Here is a 12,179-nt window from a genome sequence, read left to right as displayed (position 1 = left end):
TATACTAGCTGATCCCGTACGAACTTCGTTTCGCTTTAAATCATTGGTACGTCAAAATGAGTTTAGAAAATGAATTCTAAACATTCTTTCGACAATTTTGGGGAAAAAATTCAACAGTGTTTAAAGTCGCTACTATTACTATTACTTGAATTCAAATTAAACTGTTGATTGGCTTTTTATTAAAATTTATGTGAGAATGTTTTCTTCTCGATCGGTTGCAAAATCTAGACATTATGGCAGAAACATGTCCTACTATTTGTTTGTGTGCACGACTCTTTTGCTTGACCTTCACACTTAAATTGGTATCAATTACTGCCTCCAACAAAATTATTGCACAAAACACTGAACTTTTAATGAAACCCTCTTTTTCTGTCCCATGGCCCGAAATTCGATAATTGAAACCAATTTTACGTTCCTCAAAACTCCCTTGTGTCATTTTTTTTTTCAAATTATATGTAAAATTACGTCAGGAACTTGAAAACAGTGATCAGTGAATAAAGACGCCCCTTTCGCCGACCCTTGACACGGAACATGCTACCTGGAGTCAATTGCTCATAGTTTATAACCCTCATCTGAACATTTTCATCTCAATCCGATGCATGATCACGACAATATCGCGAAAACAGTGAGCAACTAACATGGACGGCCTTTTTTTTGACCACGATTCAAAACTTGACACCTGAAATCAATTATCTTTTCTGTTAACTCCCATGTGCCAATTTTCATTACAATTCTATGCTCAATCAAGAGAATATCGTAAAAACAATGAACAGATAATAACCCCTTTTGCCGACCCCTGAGTCAAGATTTGAAACCTGAAAGCAAAAGAGCGTCCCTCAAAACTCCTATGCGGAAATTTTCATCTCAATCCAATGTAGAATAACGTCAAAATCGCAAAAACATTAAAGTTGGGTATGGACGACTCCTTCAGTCGACTTCTGATCTGCAATTCGAAACTTGAAATCGGTTGCTCGTCTTTCAAAACACTCATGTGCAAATTTTCATCACAATCCGATGTATAATAACGCCAATAACGCAAAAACATTAATCAGTGAATATGGACGACCCCTTTGGCCGACCCCTGACCCTAAATTTGACAACTGTAATCGATTGCTCGTCTCTCAAAACACTCATGTGCAAATTTTCATCACAATCCAATGTAAAATAAAGCCAATATCGCAAAAACAATAATCAGTTGATATGGACGACCCCTTTGGCCGACCCCTGACCCTAAATTTGATAACTGTAATCGATTGCTCGTCTTTCAAAACACGCATGTGCAAATTTTCATCACAATCCGACGGAAAATAACGTCAATAACGTGAAAACAATATTTGTCTTGTATGGACGACCCCCTTCAGAAGGGGTCGTCCAAAAATCTAAAAACATTTTTCATCATTCCTGGTCCTAATGAGCATCCATGCCAAATTTCAGATCTCTAGCTCTTAAGACGGCTGAGTCTATAGAGGACAAACAAACAAACAAACAAACAAACAAACAAACATACAGATAATTGCTTTTTATATATATAGACTAGCTGATCCCATACGAACTCCGTTTCGCTTTCAACTTGGAATATGTTATGAACAGTTTGTATGGAAGTCAATTGCCAAACATTTTCGAGATGCACTTCCAAATTCATTGTTAAGAAACAATAGTAAAATTATTGGACGATCACTTTTTCTGTCGTCTGCTACTAAATTTAAAATCAGGAGTCAGTTGACCGTGCCAAAAAAAAAAACGTGAATAAATTTCGACTCGATTGTTGCATAACTACGCAATTATTGCCAAAAAGTTAAACTCCTTTCGGTTCTCTCTTATACAATCTTGGATATCTGAAATTGATTGCCCTTTCTTCAAAACTCCCGTGTGCAAATTTTCAAAGCAAACCATTGCATAATAACGTCAATATTGCTAAAAATTAATTTATTTGGACGACCTCTTTCGTCGACCTCTGGCAAATCATTTGACATCTGAAATCGATTGCCCGTCCCCGATAACTATCGTGTGCGAATTTCACCCCAATCCGATGTCGAATAACGACAATATTGCAAAAATATTGAAAAGTTAATATGCACGACTCCCTCTGCCGGCCCCTTACACTGAATTTAATACCTGAAATCATTTCTTAGGAAGCTTGAATAGATTTGGCCTAATAGTTTTATCTTCAAAAGATTAAACTGCTTTTTTATTTTTTCCATCCTCTATCTAATGAAAATATCTGTTGCAGATTATCCCACTTTTCAATATGGATGATCTAACAATAAAATGGTATACTTAAGTTTCATTTACTTAGTTTTTTTTAAAAAACCTCCGAACTTTGTTGAAGCATGTTTAAAACTCACTTCGCATGTTTTCAATTGCATGTGTGTATTTTTTCGCTTTTCCATTTCGCACTGCTTTATTATAAGTTTACCTAAAATGTTGAAAGTTCTACTAATAGCTTTTCAAGTAATCGAAAACAAATCATCTCGAAAACACCATTTTTATATTATGAGAAAGGATTTCTTTGAGTTCTGTTTTTTTTTTCATGGATACAAACATCCCATTAATAGCTGGAAGAATCGACTACATTGGTCATCAATGGTAACTCAAAAGTTAGAAATTGGTCAGTGAAATCGAATTGTGTAAAACTCAAAAACTCAAATTTTATTATCTTATCAATTTTCTAATCTCCCATCAAAATTCCAATTGAAGCGTTAAAATCGCAGCCTTGAACTTTTAACTCTAAATCTAAAAAAGTTCTTTCTCTATGAGGAATTTCAAAAATATAAAAATGGTTGACACTCAAAGCCCCCCAGCGGCGGTAAAGAGCACTTTGAAAGCCACTTCTATTCTAGTCAATATATTCCTAATAGGCTCGTTATATTTTTCAATCAAAATGTAGGCTTATAATTGTATCCAAATATCTCGTACCGATAGCATGTGCTTTGAACACTAGAAGGTACAAAAAACACCCGCCAAAATTTTCACTTTCAAATCTTTAATGCCCAGCAAGCTTCGATTTTCTATCCAGCACATGTGAGCTCTGGATGGTCGTTTCTAGTAGCCTGCCCATGGTGATGGTGAAAATAATCCCGCCAACGAAACGAACGGAAACGAAAGTCGGTTCACAAAATGGGTGCCATGACTTTTGGTTCGGGGGAATAAAACCGTTGTTGTATGGACGACCGCCTTCAAAAGGGGTCATCCGAAAATCTAAAAACATTTTTCATCATTCCTGGTCCTAATAAGCACCCATGCCAAATTTCAGCTCTCTAGCTCTTAAGGCAGCTGAGCCCATTGAAGACAAACATACAAACAAACAAACGGAAATTACTTTTTATATATATAGACTAGCTGATCCCGTACGAACATCGTTTCGCAAGTAATCATAAAAATGTAATAAAATAAGATTATGTTTTCCAAACAAAGTAAAATATTCTCTACACTGAACAAAAAGTACCTTTTCTAAACAGTATTTTTATTGAAAAGTTGGAAAACCACCCCCTTACTCATCCTGTGAATGAACTTTGAACTGAAAATTTCACAATACGGATCAATTCGTCTCACCTGAAAAAACCGCCGTGTATTATTTTTACATTCATATAATCGCCGGTATCTTTAAACCACAAGTTAATATGGACGAACCCTTTTGCAGACCCTTTACACCAATATTGCCGACCCCTGCCACTTTTGCTGACCCCTGCCCCGAAATACGATAATTGGAATCAATTGTTTGTCCTTAAATCTCCCGTGTGCTAGTTTTCATCTCAATCCGGTGGATAATAACGTAAATATTATAAAAACAGGTAATTTGGACGACCCTTTTGGCCGACTCCTTTTACAAAATTTAATGCCTGAAATCGGATGCCCGACTTTTAAAACCTACGTGCGTGAATTTTCATTGCAACGCAATGTAAAATAACATCAGTATCGCAAAAAAAGTGTACAGGTGATATGGACGACCCCTTTCTCCGATCCCTTACACCAAATTTGATACCTGAAATCGATTATCCATGCATGAAAACTTTCGTGTGCCTATTTTCATCTTAATTCAAAGTATAATTACGTCAATATCGTAAAAACAGTGAACAGGTAATATGGACGACCCCTTTTTCCGACCCTTTCCTCAAAATTGGATGCTTGGAATGAATTGCTCATCCCTTAAAACTCCCGTGTCCCAATTTTCATCTCAATCCGATGCCTAATAACGTCAATATCGTGAAAACAGTGAACAGTTAATATGGACGACCCCTTTGGCCGACCTCTGACCAAGATTTGGATAATTGGAATCATTTGTTTGTCCTTAATAACTCCTATGTGCACATTTCCATCACAATCCGATGTATAATAACGTAAATATCACAAAAATATTGAAAAGTAATATGGACGACCCCTTTTGCCGACCCCTTTTGCCGGCCTCTTTTGCAAAATTCGTTACCAAAAATCGATTGCCCGTCTCTCAAAACTCTCGTGTACAAAATTTCATCTGAATCCGATGCATAATAACGTCAATATTGCAAAAACAGCGAATGGTTTATATGGACGACCCCTTTGGCTGGCCTCTGACTCCGCATTTAATACCTGGAATCGATTGCTCGTTGCTCAAAATTAATATGTGCAAATTTTCATCTCCATCTGATGTATAATAACGCCAATATCGCAAAAATATCAAACAGTTGATATGGACTACCCCTTTTGCCGACCCCTGACCCAACATGCAATACCTGAAATCAATTGCTCATCTCTCAAAACTCCCACGTGCAAATTTTCATCGCAATCTGACAAAAAATAACGTCAATATCGCGAAAACAATATTAGTCTTGTATGGACGACCCCCTTCAAAAGGGGCCATCCGAAAATCTGAAAACATTTTTCATCATTCCTGGTCCTGATGAGCATCCATGCCAAATTTCAGCTCTCTAGCTCTTAAAACGGCTGAGTCTATAGAGGACAAACAAACAAACAAACAAACAAACAAACAAACAAACAAACCCACAGAAATTGCTTTTTATGTATATAGATATAGTAGGTATATATATATATAGATAGATAATAATTTTTTTTAAATTTCGAGTACGATATCAAGCTCCGTACTTGAAAAAATAGAGATTTTAAAATTCTGATAACAAATAACGAATACGGTCATATCTGCGAACATTCGATATCCGAGTTTTGAAGTATGGTTCTGCTTGTTTTCTCAGCGACACAATATGATACGATACATATATTGAATATTTATTACTATGCACTTTTTTTTTTTGTTAAATTTAAGCCATTTCTAATAATGAAAAATTTAAAAATGCTCTTTATTCATATTATTTTCTGAAGTGAGTATTGATTTAAGTTTTTAAAATTATAGACTAATTTTGAATTCTTATTTAGATGATTGAATCTAGCTCTGGCACTGTATTTTTATTTGAAATTCTTTATTGTTGAGCTTTGTTTTATTTATATTTCTATTTTACCCTTTATCTGAATTTCATGTTCTATATTCGAATGTTGATTTGGAGGAATAATAAAATCCTCATTGTTCTTTTAATCTTATCGACTTTTCAAATTCTATAGTACTAATTTGTAATTTGAATAACTCCTTCGAACGTAAAGCTTAGTTCTTTTAGAAATGGGACAGTTAAGAATGCGTATATTTTAAAAACCTTCCGTTTGATGTAAAAACTTTCTATGAAGGAGATGAAGGTAATTTGATGATGATTCATAAAAAAATTTGAAAAAAATTATTAATCGTTTTTTTGTTAGAATAAATTCTACTTTATTCTTGGTACCTCCCATCGGCTAGCGCACACTTTTTTCAGTCAAGATATTGATCAGTTTTTCAAACTAATACTTCGTCTAATCTGTATTTTAGGTGGCTACATCCTCTTCCTTCAATTTCCGCTTCTTTTCGGACCAATACTTCTCTTTTAAAAGAAACTGAGGGCAATTTAGTGTATACAGATGTTTCGAAATTAACAAATTTGATTATTTTTGAGCCACTTTTTGAGCGTTTTTCATGGAATTTCTGCTGGCAAAATCTGGCAATAACGAAGTAGAACCATCATGAGATTAAACTTAAAGTAAAATCGGTTAGTATAGATCATAGTTTGCGAAGGGTACGCAAAAAATTACTCTTTTTAGGCTTTTAAAAATAGCGAAAACCATAATTTTCGTTTTGAATATTGTTATTTTTTTCCACAGGAGCAGAATTTTGGAAAAACATAATATTTCATAAAAAATAACCAACAAATTGAAACTTTAATATATTCGGGACCTTGCCACGAGCAGACATGGTATAGGATTCAAACGCTGGAATTTGTTTAAAATAGGGTATTTCATAAGTTTTTTCGTTCATCAGAAATCTCCTGTCCCACAGTCTCGGAACCGGCTATACAGCTTACGAGCTCTGGAACTAGCAAAAACTTAGTGTTTGAGATGTGGTTTGAATGACTCATTACCAGGCAACACTTTCAGCTTATCGGAGAAAAAAAAAATTTGGAAATTTCAGCGATCTACCCTTAGTTTTTAGCTTTTTGAAAATTAAAAATGCTGGTATGAGACTTGATTCTCTGATGACCCTTAGCCGAAGTTGCCGATCATATTCTTCACTCCAATGCTTGATTTCAACTTTGTGGACATTTTTGACAGTATTTGCATACTTTTCCATCACTTACATACAGTCGTTCTTCGAATAATCAACGGTTTTGTCAGCTATCAATTTGATTATGATGGATTTTGAATGAAACTGTGCAGAATTATTTTTTCCTTTATCTCTTGCATCGTAAATATCTCAAAAACGCGTATTTTTTTAATTTTGAAAAAAATAGGTCTGATAGTACTTTTTACAGGCAACAAATCGCTGCCAAAATTTTGAATGTCCGATTACTAGTAAACGAGCTATAAGTGAAAGAAAGTGTCCCATTTCTAAAAGAACTAAGCTTTAATTGAGATTCAGCTCTGCAATAATGATTTTTATTTTAGAAAACTGTTTTTCCCAGTTTTCGGAATTTTAACTTAGACGTTTTTTTATCAAAATTTTGAATTTTAAAGCTGAAGCCACTAGCTTTTTTAAATTTTTATTCTGTATAATAATTAGAGATTTGAATTTTGACTACGACTTTATCAACTGAAACTTTATTGTGAGGATGAATATTTAATCAGGATTGATCTCTCAAGTTTGAATAAACGATCTGCAATTTTATTTTGCATTTTATTAAGCGATAATATAGCTTGTTTTTAGAATAAATAAACTAGTTTTCAGATATACATTTAACTAGCTGATCCGGTGTGCTTTGCTTCAAATCAATAAATTGTGCGAAAATTATTTTACTATAAAGTCTGCTTCATTTAATATCGGAACACAAACAATTGCGTGTAGTTCAGTCATTTATTAACGAATTCATAATTTGTTTTTCATACAAATGTAGCATTTTCTTTACTCTTTCATAAAAAAAAATTAAAAAAATTTTTCATTGCTGTTTCGAAGAAATTCTCGTACTTTTCCCGTAATACGGCACATTAGGCGGCGCACACCCTTTTCGTCCACCGTTTTGGCGATTTGATTCCACCAGTTCTTCATTTGAGTCATGTTCCTAACAAGTTTTCCCTTTGCCTTAAGCCTCCGCTTCGTGATTGCCCAGTATTTCTCTATCGTCCGGAACTTGGGGCAGTTTGGGGGGTTGAGGTCCTTCGGTATTACGCTGACCCCGTTCGTTGCGTACCATTCCATAACCGTTTTGCTGTAATGGCAGCTTGCGAGGTCCGGCCAAAACATTACTGGACGGTCGTGGGCACGAATAAACGGCAGAATCCGTTTCTGTAGGCACTCTTTTTTGTAGACTTCTGATGTCATTGTCTTGTCAGTGAGAAAGACTTTGGTTATCTGTCCACAACTGCATATCCCCTGCCAAATCATGTACTTGCGGGCGAATTTATCCGCAAACACGAACTTAAATTTTGCAGGTACATCCCCCCGAGCCGTCGCCAAATAAAATTTTTGACCTGGGATTTGCCCAAAGTCCGCCTTCACGTAGGTCTCATCGTCCATCAGAATACATCCGTCGAACTTGGTCAGCACTTGGTCGTACAGCTTTCGAGCACGGGTTCTGGCCACATTGTTCTGCTTCAGCATCCGATTTGGCTGTTTGCTGGCTCGGAATGACCTTATTCCTTCCCGGAGACGAATTCGTCGCACCGTACTGTGACTGTGGGCTGGAACTTATTGGCCAAATCGCGGTCTGAAAGATTGGGATTCCTTGATGACTTTCCCACGCAGTTTCCGGTCGACAGTTCCACTCCGACGCTTCGAATGCGCCTTCCGAGCCGTCGTCAATGTTTCCTTGTACTGCTTGATAACACGCCATACGGTATTTCTGGGCATTTTAAGCTGTTTAGCTAGCTTCGATGCCGACAACAATGGATTTTCAAGAAAACTGTGCACAATTTGATCTCTCCGTTCGGCTTCCATGGCGGTTGTTTACAAAATGCTATCATTTGGTGTTATGACATAAATACATGGTGAAAGATAATGAATTTCCCGACACGTGGGTGAAAAAAGTTTCCAAATCCGTCCACTAGGAGCGCCACAATGGACAAAAGAATTTGTTCCAATATTAAATGAAGCAGACTTTAAATAAATTTTCGAAATCTGTACAATAAGAACTTTCACATCAAATTACTATTGGAACACAAAGAAGATAAGATTCTCTAAAATGATTTTTTAAATGTTATACATATTAGGTCCCGTGACGTGACGATAGTAGAGTCACCCAAGTCACTCTATTCCAGCATTAGGTTTAGGTGAGGAACGTCACTTCGGATGAACTTTGTGAGTTCTATCCCTATCCTCGTAGTCACCGTGGGTGAGAATCTTCCCATTCGGGTGACGATTATAGGTGACAATTGTCGGTACCTTTTCAGGTCGCGACGAGATAGAAATTCAATGAAAAATTGATGAAACAGGGAATAATTTGACTCTAAAAGTTCAACAACATTAAAGTATGACCATTTTAAAAACAATTTTCTCGAACAAATCTAGATTCGCTGAACTAATTCGGCAATCGATGAGGATTGTCGGTACCTTTTCAGGTGGTAACGTAAAAGAAATTTAACAGAAAATTTATGTACACGAGAATAAAAAGCTTTAAATAGTTTATTAAATGATACAGAATGATAGTTTTGAATATGTATGATTTTTTTTTTATTTATTGAATTTTTTTGCAAAATGTGAAAACGTGAAAAAACGAACACTTTGAAAATAAAATATTAGCAATAAGTCCGTTATTTTTCACTATTATCATTAGGATATGTAACAAAAATAACGTATGTTGTTCCACCTCAGCTGGTCCGCAATTTCAATGTTTTCCGGCTTATTTCCGTTCTTTCTAGTTTGGGGATGTGGAGGGAAGTGATGCCTTCTAGGATACATACAACACAGGCTTCAATCGGGTTTAAAAAAAAATGGCTGAAGGCTTTTTCGACGGAATACCATGACTTTCCTGTGGCGCAGCCTCGAAGATGGCGAATAGTCATGTTGTAAGTTCTTGTTCAGTTCTTATATTACGACCACTTTTCCAAATCTAAAAAATAACAATAAAATCCATTAGTAAAGTATCAGTACGCAACAATCAACTAACTGTTCGGATCGGCAATTTCCGGCATGCCACGGCGGTAACCTCGGTTGGGGGAAATATATAAACCATTCGGAGCCGTCGGCATCTGATTCGGCAATAATACCCAGATTCGAACCCAGCTTTGATGAGCGAAATTTCTACTTACGTCGCACAAATCGTCCGTTTATCATCCTTAAGCAGCTTGCTGTGACCGTACAATCCGATGATGGCCATTTTAGAAGCGAAATTCTAACCCGTTACACTAAAAAGTAATTCGGAAAATCCGAAGCGAGAGCAAAATCAAAACAGCACCAGCTAAATTCTATCATTTTGACAGATATGTTCATTCGGCCACTCAACTAGAATGAACCTCTGTCACTTTACCCACATCGACTTCGAGAATAAGGTGACAAATCTCACGGTGACTCCGAGATGAGGGGACAATCATCACGTCACGCGCAGCGCAGAATAAGGGCCATTGAATGAAAAGCTTCCCGTTGAAGAGAAGGAGGTGATCGAAACTTAAAAAAGATTTCTTGTACTCGAATATACTTCCATGATAAATTTGTTTTTTTTTCGAATAGCTTTCGACTAACGCATAAAAGAGAGACTCCCTCCGCCCTTACCCCCCAATCCCCCCCCCCCCCTGTGGAAGGACAAATGGGTCTCAAACACCGTAGAAACTTGACTCGTAGCCTTATACTTTTCTATGTGAAATTTGGATGCATTTACATGATTAGTTATCGAATAATGTATTAAATTGTATGGAAGATCCCCTTCCCTTTTTTTTTATCTCCCCAATCAAAGAAGGTGAAGTCCCAAATAATCATAGAATCATTTCTCGTACCCAAATATCCGCACATGTCAAATTTGGTTCCATTTGCTTGATTAGTTCTCGAATTTTGCAAAAAGTTTTGAGGGAGGGCCCCCTTTTTTATCTCCACACTGGAAAGAGGGAGGAGTCTCAAACCATCTTTAAAATATTCTTCCTTCTTCGCCATGCCTTCGCAGATACAATTTGTATTCCCAGCCGTGTGCTTTATTTTTTTCGAATTGTACGAAAAATTGTATGGAAGCTCCCCTCTCCGCTTCCTATTTTCCCATTGGAAATACGGAGGGGCCCTAAACCATTACAGGGACATTTCTCGTAACCAAATACACTCTTATACCAAATCAGTATCATGGGCCGGGGTGGCAGATGATTTTGTTGAAATGCAATCTTTTCAGATAAACAGAAAATTTATAATTTGAAAAGGTTCACAGAATTGTAAAATAACATCACACAAGTTTATTGTAGTTCATCATTACACGAAGAAACTTAAAGCAAACCGAAAGTGTCATTCTCAAGCGTTATTGAAAGCTAAATTAGAATCCCATCATGGAGTGGGAAAAATACGATTAGGCACCTTTCAAATGATTAATAATAACTTTATTCATTGCTGTTGACTACTAATCCTGAGTTACAAGTCCTCATGTATCGATCTCAGGTAACATCAACCGGAATATCGACCCATAATTTACAATTATAATATTTATGTTTACATTTTCTGTTCTAGAAAATTGTTGGTAATTGTTCTTCCAAAATTTACTAATGATTCGATCAACTTCTAAAAAAACTGTCCAAATCTTTTTTGAGTGCTAAATCCAGTTCACACTTATTTTAAAAATTTTAAACATGGATGTTATTTCTCCCTCAAACTCAGAAAAGTCGATCCAGATTCGTGGTGAATTAGCCCGATGATATTGTTCTCAGTAAGGGATGCAATGCAACCAGTAGGTAGGACCTATAAATGCGCACTGCATTGTGGAACCGATACAGAAAAGAAACCTTCCACACAGGAAGTCAAAAGGGAAATTTATCTTGCTCTCTATGTCTCATTAATATCATAAGGCGGTACTACACCAGCCAGGCAGTGAAAGGGATACTGTTTTGCGAATGAAAATCATGTTTTTAAAAAAAGAAAGAAGAGTCGGTAAGAAAACTGTTTCAATCAGCCAGCTAGTCTGTCGGTATGGCAAAAGTTGTAATCGTGGTTTCGTGTTTCCGGATGTATTTGAAGGTCCGGATACACACCGTAAAGTGAGAGCGAAAAAAAGCTTTAAAAAATAAATACCCTCAGTTCAGACGAACGACGCACTAAGGCACAGTGTGTGCGCAAATTTGGGAATGGCTGTCGGTTTGTCCGTTTCGTCTGGTTAATGGCCACACACAAAAAAAAATCATAGTAAAATTACTAAATCCGTGGTTTATAAGAACAACACGCAACCATATTTTTGAGTCAATAATGTTTTGTTCTTGAAAATACTACGCGCATGGTAATTTTACTTTGTGTTGATTTTTGCTGCACATAGTAATTTTTACTGTATTCGTAGTAAAACGGTTAATTATAGCATAATTTTTTTTACTTTGTGCATAGCAAAATTAATATGTTTCATGATAAAGATTAGTATACATTATGGCAGAAATGACCATTGTGAGCATGATTTGAAAAGCAAAATTACTATGCATCGTGATATAATTATCCCACAGTGTAATTGATTTTACCCCGTATTACGATATTTCGGATGCTCGAATTAATAATGCATGTATGA

At 36.2% G+C, this 12,179-nt stretch overlaps 1 protein-coding gene across 1 annotated transcript in view; it reads left to right on the top strand.

Moving 5' to 3' along the window:
- LOC129746892 (guanine nucleotide-binding protein subunit alpha homolog) overlaps positions 1-12,179 on the top strand; it is a 101,973-nt gene that overhangs the window by 43,701 nt on the left and 46,093 nt on the right. The gene's annotated exons all lie outside the window — the stretch shown is intronic.

The sequence above is a fragment of the Uranotaenia lowii genome, chromosome 2 (genome assembly GCF_029784155.1).
Source record: "Uranotaenia lowii strain MFRU-FL chromosome 2, ASM2978415v1, whole genome shotgun sequence".
NCBI classification, from domain to species: Eukaryota; Metazoa; Arthropoda; class Insecta; order Diptera; family Culicidae; genus Uranotaenia; species Uranotaenia lowii.
The sequence above is the reverse complement of the archived record's forward strand: the minus strand, read 5'-3'. Positions and strand labels throughout refer to the sequence as shown.